Raw genomic sequence first — 12,028 nt, 5'->3', positions numbered from 1 at the left:
AGATCCTGCATGAAGTGAGACATGAACAAAAAAATAAATAAATATATAAATAAAATGGTTAGTACTTTAAACAAAAGAAAACTGGACAATAATATACAGAAACCACAGAAGGAAGACAAAAATGACTCAAAAGCTCATCCCCAGAGGTAACTACTGTTTATAATTGTATATTATACATACTGTTTTTAACTTACTTTATCAACTTAAAACTGTATCATGAATCTCTTCATATCTGTAGGTCTGCTCAAAATTATTTAACCAGTTCTTCTGTTGGACATTAAGGTGGCTTACAACTGTTAGCCACAAAATAAAGCTGTGATGAATAGCCCTATAAGCAAATTTTGTACATATACACAGTGAGTTTCTTAGGATAAATTCCTAGGAAAATAATGACTGGTCGAATAATGGGCACATTTTTAAGGCTTTAATACACATTGCCAAATTGTCTTTCAGAAAGGCGGTTTCAATTTAGACTCCTGCCTACAAAGTATTGGAATATCTATTTCCCCACAATCTCACCAAAATATGGTATTATCAATCTTTAAAAATCTTTGTCGGTTTGAAACTAGAAAGAGATAATGTTTAGTTGTTTAAATTACCATTTCTTTGATTTTTAATAAGAACTAATAATACATCTTTTCACTTTTTAACTTCCTATGTAAATAGCCTGTTTGTGTCATCTGTTTATTTTGTTGAATTTTTATTATGTATCAGATATTAGGGTTTTCTGCTTGATGTGTTCAGCTTTCTTTCGTTAATTTTCAGGAGCTCTTGAAATAGTATTATTAGCCCCTTGCTCATCATGCTTTGAAGACTTCATTCCTATAGCTTTAAGCTTTTTTCCTTATAGTAATTTTAAATATTTATTTAGTCAGAATTGTCAGCTTTGTTATATCAGGAAAGGTTTTCTCCTTATCAACAATATAAAAATATAATTGTCTATTCTCATTCATTTTTTATTTTCTCACTACATTTCAATCTTAATTCTTTAATCCCTCTTGTATTTATTCTGGTGTCTAACATAGTTAAAAACCTAACTTTTTTTTTTTTCAAAAGTTTGGCCAATTTTCCCAACATCTTTGATCGTACAGTCTGTCTTGCCCCCAAAGATTTAACACATGATTGTTTTGATTAATCCTCTTTTAATTTTCCTATTTATTAGCCATTTGCATTTCTCTTTTGGTGAATGGTCTGTGCATGTGCTTTGTCTATTTTTCTATTACTGCCTTCATCTCTTATGGATTAGAAAGGATATTTTATATATCGAATCACAAATTCCTTTTAGCTATTATGTTGCAAATGTTTCCCCCAGTTTGAACTCTAAGAATTAATTTTCTGGCATAGAGGCTTTACATTTTCTCTAGTCATATTAATCATTTAATTTATGATTTCTGATTTGGTTCTTGGGTTTGGATAAGCCTTTCCCTTGCCAAGATGGCACAATCTGTCACCTAGAGTTTACTTAGCTTTGTTTCTTCTTTCCTTCCTTCCTTCCACCATCCACTCTAATTTATTTGTAGTTTATTTTAATCCATTATATTGGGCAACAATCTAATTTTGTCTTTTCTCAAAAGAGTTACCTAACAGTCCCACTCTTGTTTATTGAATGGTCTTTTACTCTCTTATTTGAAATGTCACTTTTATCATAAATTTTTGCATGCAGCAGGTCTTACTCCTTGCTAACATCCTGTCGCTGCCCTGCTTTTAATTCTGAGAATGCCATCCTACAAAACCCTTGTCCTGCATCATTCTAGCCTTCCCCGCTTACTGCTTCTCCTCTCTGGATGCAGAGAGCTGCTGGGGAAATTATTTAATTCTGCTGGTTGCCGTTACTCGAAATCCACAGTTTTCCATCTTAGCTGGACCCTCAACTTTGCCTTATAGGCATGTCAACTCCCTTGCCCAGTCTTGTAATAGCCATTACCAAAGCTCCATCTGCTTTATCCTTTACCCCATCACCAGCAGATAACCTCAGATTCTATCTGAAAGTGTGTGTTAGTTGCTCAGTAGTGTCCAACTCTTTGTGACCCCATGAACTGTAGCCCGCCAGGCTCCTCTGTCCGTGGAATTCTCCAAGCAAGAATATTGGAACGGGTAGCCATTGGAGTGGGTACTCCTCCAGGGTATCTTACCGACCCAGGAATTGAACCTGGGTCTGCTGCATTGCAGGCAGATTCTCTACCGTCTGAGCCACCAGGGAAGCCTCTATATGAAAACATATGTTCTATCGGATCTTTCTCAATTCCGACTCACCCACTAGCTCTTCCTCCTTGAGGAACCAATCACTGTTGGTATTTACTGAGTGCTTATTCTGTGCTGGGCACTCTTTTAGCCACTTCACATGTGGTTCATCCTCACAACTGTATGAGGTGGGTCTTCTTATTATCCTCAGATAACAGGAAAAGAAAGATGCCAAGTTATGTAATTTGCTTCAGGTCATGCTACAGCAATGACTGACAAGTAGGATTCAAATCCTAGTTATGCCTTGATTGTTCAAGCTCTTGACCATGATCCCTTTTCATCTTCACATGTGTTAATGGATGGGGAGGGTGGACTACCTTGGTTTTAATCTTCCTTCTCTGGTGTGTTAGTAACATCATTCATTTCTTCATTGATTCAGCTCCTCCACAAATACTCAAACTCCTTCACTGTGCCAGCCACTCTGCTGAGGATACAGCAGGAGGTAAAACCAGACACAATCACCATTCTCTTGAGGCTGACAGTCTATTGGAAAAAGAAATTCACCAAAGCATGACACCCACACTTAAACACACAAACACATCCCATGTAGGTGTTTCAAAAGAAAGGAACATAGTTCTTTGAGAGTGGACAGGAAAGGCTTGAGGAGCAGGGGGTGAGGGTGTTAGGAGAGTGCCTTCCTGAAAAAGTGAACAGTGAGCTAATAAGCTCAGAGCAAAGGATGAAGAGGAGTAGATTATGCAAAGGGCAGGGACGGGCAGGATCCAGGCAGAGGGCTGTATATGTCAAATGGTTCTCTACATGTTTAGTGAAATGTTGTGAGAGGTTGCTAGGCAGACACTCATAGACACAGGGCCTTGCTAGGATCTCCACCCAGGCTCAGCCCATGGCTGCCCCAGGCCATGTCCCTGAGTAATGACCTTGGACCTGGAAGGTATGAAAGGAAGGAGGTGAGCTCTCCTTCTAGTTGCTGTGTTGTGACTGCAGCTCTTCTGGCAGTAACTTGTGCCCAGATCTGATGCCAAATGATAGCATTTGTCCACAGACTCTCCTGCCTTTTCACAGTGTTAACACCTTTTATTGAAAGAGCCGTTATGGTTCTCTATGGCAGGGTCCCCAGCCTCCAGGCTCGAATGCCTGATGATCTGAGGTGGAGCTGATGTAATAATAATAGGAATAAAGTGCACAATAAATGCACTGTGCTTGAATCATCCCGAAACCATCCTCTTGCCCCTGGTCCATGAAATACTTGTCTTCCACGAAACCTGTCCCGGGTGCCAAAAAGGCTGAGGATTCCTGCTATGGGACGAGGGCTATCAGTTTACAAGGCAAATGTGGGCGTCCCTTGTTTTCAGGTGCAAGGACTTGTGTCACTGAGGGACACTACTCATTGCCTGTCCCACTCCTTGCTCTTCTTGGGAGTGGAGTTCAGTGTCTGCTGAGTCACTCAGTCCTGTCCAACTCTTTGTGACCCCTGTGACCCCTGCCAAGCTCCGCTGATCATGACATTTCCCAGACAAGCATACTGGAGTGGGTTGCCATTTCCTTCTCCAGGGGATCTTTCTGACCCAGGGATCGAACCCACGTCTCCTGTGTTCCCTGCACTTGCAGGTGAATTCTCAACCACTGGACCACCAGGGAAGTCCCATGAATTCCTTTTTGTAAGAGAAACAAGCTGTGTCTTCTCTGTCCTTGCTGTGGAGGAAACATGACCTGGTGTTTCTGGAACCATAATAAGCATACTTAGGTTCAAATTCAGGTTTAGGAGTCAGCTCATCCTCTCAGCCAGAGAGGATAAAAGAGCCAAGACAGAGGGGAAATATCCATGTGGCAATCATGTCTTTATTTATTTTAAAAAGAGTTATCTTGGACCCCAGAGATTACATTTTTTAAAATCCATCGCAGGGCTCTGGCATGGACCCTGTTGTATAAAATACACAGGGTGGGGATGTTGCTGGAGAAGTGGAAGTCCTCTGAAGGGATGTAGGGGAAAGGTAGACCATAGGCCTTCTGAGACCTTAGTCATCATTAGTGGCTGGGATGCTGATGTGTCTGAGAAACAGCAGGGCTGCTGCTGCCAAACAAAACCAAATTTATCAGCAAATGGGGCATTGCTATGACAGTTTCCAATACAGGACACATTAAGTACTGAATATCACAGGCCATAGCCAAGCCTCTTCCTCCTTTTATATGGTCCCCAGATCCCATTCAGTTCCTTATGCAGTATGTATTTACTTCAAGAGGAGCATTCCTGATTCCCATAGAGTCTAGGTTTCCATTTTAGCTTGAATTTAGAGTTAAACATGTAATTTGTTTGCTCAGCAGTAGTCTTTGATACAGATGTTTATCTTGTCTGGAAAGTGTTTGGAGGTATGAAGCAGCCTCAGAAGTCAGCTGGGCCTGTCTCTCTTCCAGAAAAGGAATCCCCTCTGTATAAGTTCAAGGTCAAGAAAGAGAAAGCCCAACTCAAAATAGCTCAAACAATAAAGGGATTTATTGGTTTTTGTAACTTGTAGAGCAGAAGGAGGGCTGGCTTCACCCAGTAGCTTAGTGAAGAAATTATGGGTGGTGTTTCTTGCCATCTCTGTGCTCTGACTTCGTCCTCTTAGGAAGCGTTAAGTGTTAGTTGCTTAGTCGTGTCCTACTCTTTGTAACCTCTGTAGCCCACCAGGCTCCTCTGTCCATGGAATTTTCCAGGTAAGAATACTGGAACGGGTTGCCATTTCCTTCTCCAGAGGATCTTCCCGACCCAGGGATCAAACCTGTGTCTCCTGCATTGGCAGGCAGGTTCTTTACCAGCTGAGCCACCAGGGAAACCGCATCATAAAGGATACACTACAACTAGTTAGTCCACCTCCAGCTTCCCCTTGCCAGCAGCATCCAGTCAGGGCACACCTGAAACCTTCTGTTCTCTCCCACCGTACAGCTTACTCACTTCTCTGCCTGCCTTTGAATCTCTGCCAAAATGCATGTGATAGTAGTTGATTCCCTTAGCTGAGCAGATTCAGCATAAGTAGCCTTTGCTTTCTTCACTTGTTTGGGCTTCGTTTACTTCCACTGAGTAGATGCTCAGTAATTACTGCGGGAGAAAGAAAAGAATGAAATATAGTTAGGAAATCTAAGTAGATATAATTTTCCCCCAGATTTATTGAGATATAATCGACACGTCATTGTGTAAGTTTAAGGTGCACAATGTGGTATACGTAAATAGATATAATATTTATTTGCCAATTGCACTTCAATAAAACTGGAAAAAACCCACATTAAAAGAAGAATGGAGATGCAGATATAGAGAACAGACTGTGGACACAGAGGAGGATGGAGAGGTGGGATGAATTGAGACAGTAGCATTGATATATATATACTCCCATGTGTAAAATCGATAGCTGGTGGTAAGTTGTTATTCAGCACAGGGAGCTCAGCTCAGTGCCCTGTGATGACGAAGAGGGATGGGATGGCAGGTGGTTGGGTGAGAGGAGGGCTCCAAAGGGAGGGGATATAAGTATACATAATATGGCTGATTCACATCGATTCACATTGTTGTATGGCAGAAACCAATGCAACGTTGTAAAGCAATTATCCTCCAATTTAAAACAAATAAAAAATAAAATAAAGGAGACAAAAAAGAAATAAAGAAGGAACTAGGTAATCTCTGTTCCTTTGCTTAGACGGACTACTGGCTTTTAGGCATTAGATACAGTTTTGGCTTTTGTTTCAGGGTAGCCACTTCTTTAAAGTGTTAAGAAGTGCTTTTCATCAGTATTTATTTAATTTTTTCCTTGAAATGTAGTTCCTTGACTTCTGTAGAAATTGACAGAGTAAAATAAAAGCACATGGTCTTCCTTTCCCGTCTATCATCAAATATCCATTACGATAGGCAAATAGAAAAACAAATCTCCCTCAGCTTCAGGAACGTAGGGTAAAATTAAACATGTGTCAGAATCTAGGAGGAGTAGATACTACATACAGCTCTGTGGGGCTGGATTAACAGCTAATTCCTCCATGCCTTTGATTGTAAAACAATGCCAGGTGAGACCCAGCCTTGGCTGCTCTCCACACCAACAGCCCCTAACTTATTGCTTTGCCAGCAGGACTCACCTGGCCTGTCTAGAGGTGTCTTGCCCTCTGACACATAAATGACTACACCCACCAGAGACTGGGGAGGGGAGCCAGGGAAGACTTTGTCATTGGGAGAGGATGCCAGAGCTGAGAAAAAGGAGACCGCTAAAATCTGTCCGTCAGGCTTCCTCCTGGCCTCATGCACAGGCAGGACTTAAAATCCAGAATCGTGTTCTGCTTCCCCCTCCATATCCTCTGAAACAACAGCCACAGTCACCAGAGGGAGCTTCTTCCGGGCGTGCTGGGTGTGGGCTCTTTGAATTGCCTGGAGAACTGGGATGGAGATCACCTCCCCACCCCAATTCCTATTAGGTGCAGAACAAAGGTCAGGAAACCTGCCCTCAGCCCCAGGTGTGAAAGGGAGATGGAGCCTCCCAGGCATGCTGGCCACTGTCCACCTGGAGACACTGTTTGTTAAAGGGTGGAACACCGGAAAACAGAGCTTTGTGTAAGAAAAACAAAAACAAAAAGCAAAAAAACCCTCTAGCATTAAAAGACACATGTGACAGTGAAACTGAGGAAAAGACAGACCCTTTTCCATTCACTCTTTCCTAATTAATTGCTTTGTCTGCCTGGTGCACGGGCTTCTCTTTGCGGCGGCTTCTCTTGTTTCGGAGCGCAGGCTCTAGAATGCATGGACTCCAGTAGTTGCGGTGCGCTGGGTGTGGTTATGGCACCTGGGCATAGTTGCTCTGAGGCATGTGGGTTCTTCCTGGACCAGGGAATGATCCCATGTCCCCTGCACTGCCAGGCAGATTCTTAACCACTGGATGATCAGGGAAGTCTCTCCATTCAACCTTTTATCTTAGCTCCTGGAACTGGGTTTGACACATAACTCATCACTTCATAAATATGTTTTGAAGACTGAGGGTAACACAAAAGCAGTTTACAAAGAACTTGCTCTGTATTTTTAATAAATAGCAGTCCTTTCATCTCTTAAGACTGATCAGGCCATGGAAAGAGAAGAATGCAGTGTCCAACTCACCTGAAACATGGTGTTTTGATTCACTAGTTCTGGGGTGGGGCCTGGGAGTCTGCATTTCTAACAATGGTCCAAGCAAGCCAGTGCTGCTGGGGTACATCAGAGCAGTAAGAAACTAACAAGGACTTCCCCAGTGGTCCAGTGGTTAAGAATCTGGATCTTCCAATGCAGGGGATGAAGATTCAATCCCTGGTCAGGGCATTAAGATGCCGTAGGGCTACTGAGCCCGTGTGCCACAGTAAAGAGCCCTCGTGATACGACTAAGACCCCATGCAACCAAATTAATTAATTTAAAAAAAAGAACAGTTTGGGAAGTAGCTCCACGCAGGAAGCGTGAACTCTGTTGCCATCTCTCCGCATCACGATGGACAGCTCACTTCGCATGAGACACAGAAAATGCAAATGATGGTCCAGTGTAGAAACCAGTTACTCTAGAAGTTAGAGAAGATACAGAAAACAATGTATAGTTCCATTCAAATAAAAAGGAAATGATATTCTTGGGCCAGCCTTGCTATGAAGGAACAAAAGCTTTTCATCACGCTTTGATTAAAGGTAAGGCACTTCCTTAATCTGGACCCGTGGACTAAACAGCTGGTCAGATCCCAGTTTGGAAAATTATTGCCAAATGTCGCTGACTCTCCCTTACCAGGCTGGTTCTACACTTTGGTTGGAATTCTGTGCTTCGGACAAATGGATGCTGAGGCGATTACTTAGCTTCACTTGACACTGCAGGCCCTGGGACTTGTGCGTGATTATGGCTAAAACCACCGGTAATGAACACTTCCAAATTATGACTCATTCCGCTGAGCTGACTCTTCACAATGTCTGCTCAGCCTGTTACAGTCCTGATCACCCCTCTTGTCATCTGACTTGCAGACGGATGCCTGATCTCCTTTGATATACTGTACATGACATCCCAACAAACCCTTCTCTTTAATCAAAGGCATCAGACATATGCCACCGTCAGAAGTTGGGTGGGGTGAACACAGAGCAGATGTGTTCCTGCAGGTCAGATGGAATGAGTGGATTTGCAACATACACTTGGCATAATCTTTAAATTAACCCTGGGATCTAATTTTAAAATAAAGCTCCACTTTTTTTTTTTTTTTTTTGCACAAGGCAGAGACATTGTAGCCAGCAGCTTTTAACGGCAGTGAGAAAGCAGAAGTCCTGAGATAACTTTTCATAAATCCCTTTAGGAGGACAGCATCACATATGAAAATTCTTGGGCCACAGAATCTCACCTTTTAAAATATCTAAAGAAAAAACTCAGTCATGTTCAAACACCACAGAGGATATGTATCTATTAATTTTATTTATTTAAAAATTAATTAAAAAAATATTTTTTTGGCCACACCACATGGCATGTGGGATCTTAGTTCCCCTACCAGGGATTGAACCCACGTGCCTTGCATTTCTACATTGGAAGAGTGGAGTCTTAACCACTGGACCATCCAGGAAGTATCTGTATCTGTGAAATTTAAATCAGCCTTGCAAATAAAGACAAATACATTACTGACCATGCATATTAATTTTTAAAATAATGTATATTTATTATTTATTTATTTTTGGTCTTCATTGCTGCATGTGGGCTTTCTCTAGTTGCAGCAAGCAGGGGCTGCTCTCTCATTGTGGTGCACGGGCTTCTCACTGCAGTGGCTTCTCTTGATGTGGAGCATGGGCTCTAAGGTGCTCAGGCTCAGTAGGTATGGTGCACAGGCTTAGCTGCTCCGAGGCATGTGGGATCTTCCTGGCCCAGGGATTGAACCCAAGTCCCTTGCATTCACGGACTGATTCTTAACAACTGAACCACCAAGGAAGTCCTACACATTAATTTTTAAAAATCATAATGCCAGATGTATGCCTAAAGTGGGATGAAAAGAAGTATTGTTTTTTTCTAACAATTCTGTAGCTTTTTTTTTTTTCTTTCAAAAAAGGAGCAGGTACTCAGCAAAGGGTCTGTACTGATGATTGTGCTCAAGAAGTGCTAGGATGAGATGCAGATGGTGAGCCAGAGGCTGGACTAATTATTTGGCAAGGGCCCCTTTTTTGGTTGTTTTATTTTATTATTGAAGTGTAATTGCATTACAATATTGTGATAGTTTCTGCTGCACAGCAAAGTGAATCAGCTATATGTACACACTTATCCCCTCCCTCTTAAGGCGCCCTCCCACCACCACCCGCCCCTCCCCCCGCCCCTCCCCCCACCCCCCCACGGCCCCACCCTACCCCTCTAGATCATCACAGATCACAGAGCATCAAGCTGAGCTCCCTGTGTTATACAGCAGCCTCCCACTAGCTATCTTTTTTGCACATGGTACTGTGTATGTCAATGCTACCCTCCCAATTCATCTCACCTTCCCCTTCCCCACTGTGTCCACATGTGGCAGGCTCCCTTGTAAACCTGTGATGTCTGAGGTTCTGTGTCTGAGATAGCCACCCGTTTCCTTCACTGCAGCTTGAGGCTGCTGGGTGTGGTCAAGGAAGGGCCACACTGGATGTGGCTGTTTGGGTCTGGTTCCCTCCCACCTCACCCCACCCACCCTGTAACCAGCCTGCTCATGATACCCAGCGCTGCCCGCTGAACCTGCGCATAGCAGACTCCTCTCCTGCCCTGCACCGCCTCTTCTCCCAGCTCCCCTTCCCTGGCTGATGACACCCGCCCCTTTCAGCCCTTCCCTTTTGGCCATCCATATCACTTCACAAAGAATCGGACACCACCAGGTGACTGAAAAACACCAATAAAAGACAGTCACTTCCAGAAAGGGAGAGAGCAATCAAACTGCTCTCCAAGAATTCTCTCCTTTACCTACAAACGAGCTCCTCGTTTCCATCATTCTCACTCTGGGGAAACAAGGGGAGAAATAGAAAGACTATATTCTTTGTTTATGTAGATTTGAATCCTAGCTCTGCCACTACTATCGGCTGACCTTAGACACCAGTCTGTACTTAGTTACAAAGCAGGGAAATGCTGGCTATAGTTAGGGAAGTGTTCAGTCAAAACTCAGCAAGTCCTAGTACTCAAAGGCAGAGGAGAGGATAGATATCCTCTGCCCAAAAGGTGAACCCAGACCCTGTTGGGAATAAAGCTAACGTAAAATGCGTATCTCAGAGATCTTTGTGGCCTTTCCTGAAGAGCAGAAGGACCAAACCCCTTACGGTCGGGGTCAGAAGGAAGACTGTTACACTCTTGGAGGATACAGTAAGTCCCCTACATATGACCCTCCAAGTTGTGAACGTTCAAAGATGTGAATGTGCGCTGGTATGTAAGTTTGTTGATGTGCATGCATCCTCTACGCGTGGTTGTGCTTGTGTGTACACTACTGTACAGGACTATATGGAGGACAGTATGTCAAGCCCCAGCTGTCCAGAAGCATTCTCTGCCCCAAAGGTGAACCCAGCCTGCTGCTGCTTCTGTCCTGTACCAGCATCATGAGATTTTATCCAGTCAGCATTTCCACAGGACCAAAATCGCCAGCAAATGAACACAAACTCTTAATGCTCAATTATTTGTTTGTAGACAAGATGACACTCGAAGCCACAGAATAGAGTGAGAGACCCAACCATACTCATGCAAAGGCACCGTACGTTTTCCAGAAGACCATGGTCAATAGTGGGAAATGCCTGCTGGCAGGAAGCTTTTAAATTGCTGAGACCATTATGTACAGCAGACATGATTTGAGCCAACATCTCTTAGAGTCAACATATGAATGGATAATGGACTCTGTGAAAAGAAGGATCAATGAGGTACTGCAATCTGTAATCAGAGAGAGATGGACAGATGCCTGGGGAGACAGTCGGATGTTGGGATTACATCTCACCCAGGTTTTTATGAAAGCCTGGAATTGGGAGTAAACAGACTGGCTATAAAGTTCAGCAGCTTTAAAATGTTTCAATCTTTTGTAAGATTTCAGTTTAAGGTAGTAGTTCTTTCTTTAAATTAATTTTGTTGGACTGTAGTTGCTTTCTAATGTTCTGGCAGTTTCTGCTGTACAGCAAAGTGAATAAGCTGTATGTTTACATATATCCCCTCTTTTTTGGATATTCTTCCCATTTAGGTCTCCACAGAGCACTGAGTAGAGTTACTTGTGCTATATAGTAGATTCTCATTCGTTCTCTATTTTATACGTAGTATCAGCAGTGTATATATGTCAATTCCAATCTCCTAATTTATCACCTTCCCTTTTCCCCTTTGGTTTCCATATTTGTTCTCTACATCTGTGTCTCTGTTTCTGCTTTGCAAATAGGATCATCTATACCATTTTTCTAGATTCCACATATATGTGTTAACATATGATATTCGTTTTTCTCTTTCTCACTAAGGCAGTGGTTCTTACCCAGAGGCAATTTTGCCCCTGGGAGGACATCTGGCACTATCTAGAGAGATTTTGTCACCATTGGTGGGAGAAGCTCTGGTCAAAGCCAGGGATGCTGCTAAACTTTCATAAAGGAGAGAATCTCTTCCACTCTCCATCACAACAAAGAATTATCCCGTCTAACATGTCCAGTGGTGTTAAGGTTGAGAAACCCTGGCATAACAGACAAACAGCATGAAAGATTTTTAGAAGGGGTGATAATCCACAACTCCTTGAAATAGATTGTGTACCCTAGAGTGTGAAGTTGGACCTTCCTGAGGAGTAAATAGGATGTGTCCTCTATAGCATACATCCTAAGGAAGAGGGAGAGAAGCTGTATTCTTGTTGTAAAACTAGGCTTCAAGACAAAGCA

Source organism: Capricornis sumatraensis, chromosome 19, assembly GCF_032405125.1.
Source record: "Capricornis sumatraensis isolate serow.1 chromosome 19, serow.2, whole genome shotgun sequence".
Lineage (NCBI taxonomy): Eukaryota > Metazoa > Chordata > Mammalia > Artiodactyla > Bovidae > Capricornis > Capricornis sumatraensis.
The sequence above is the reverse complement of the archived record's forward strand: the minus strand, read 5'-3'. Positions refer to the sequence as shown.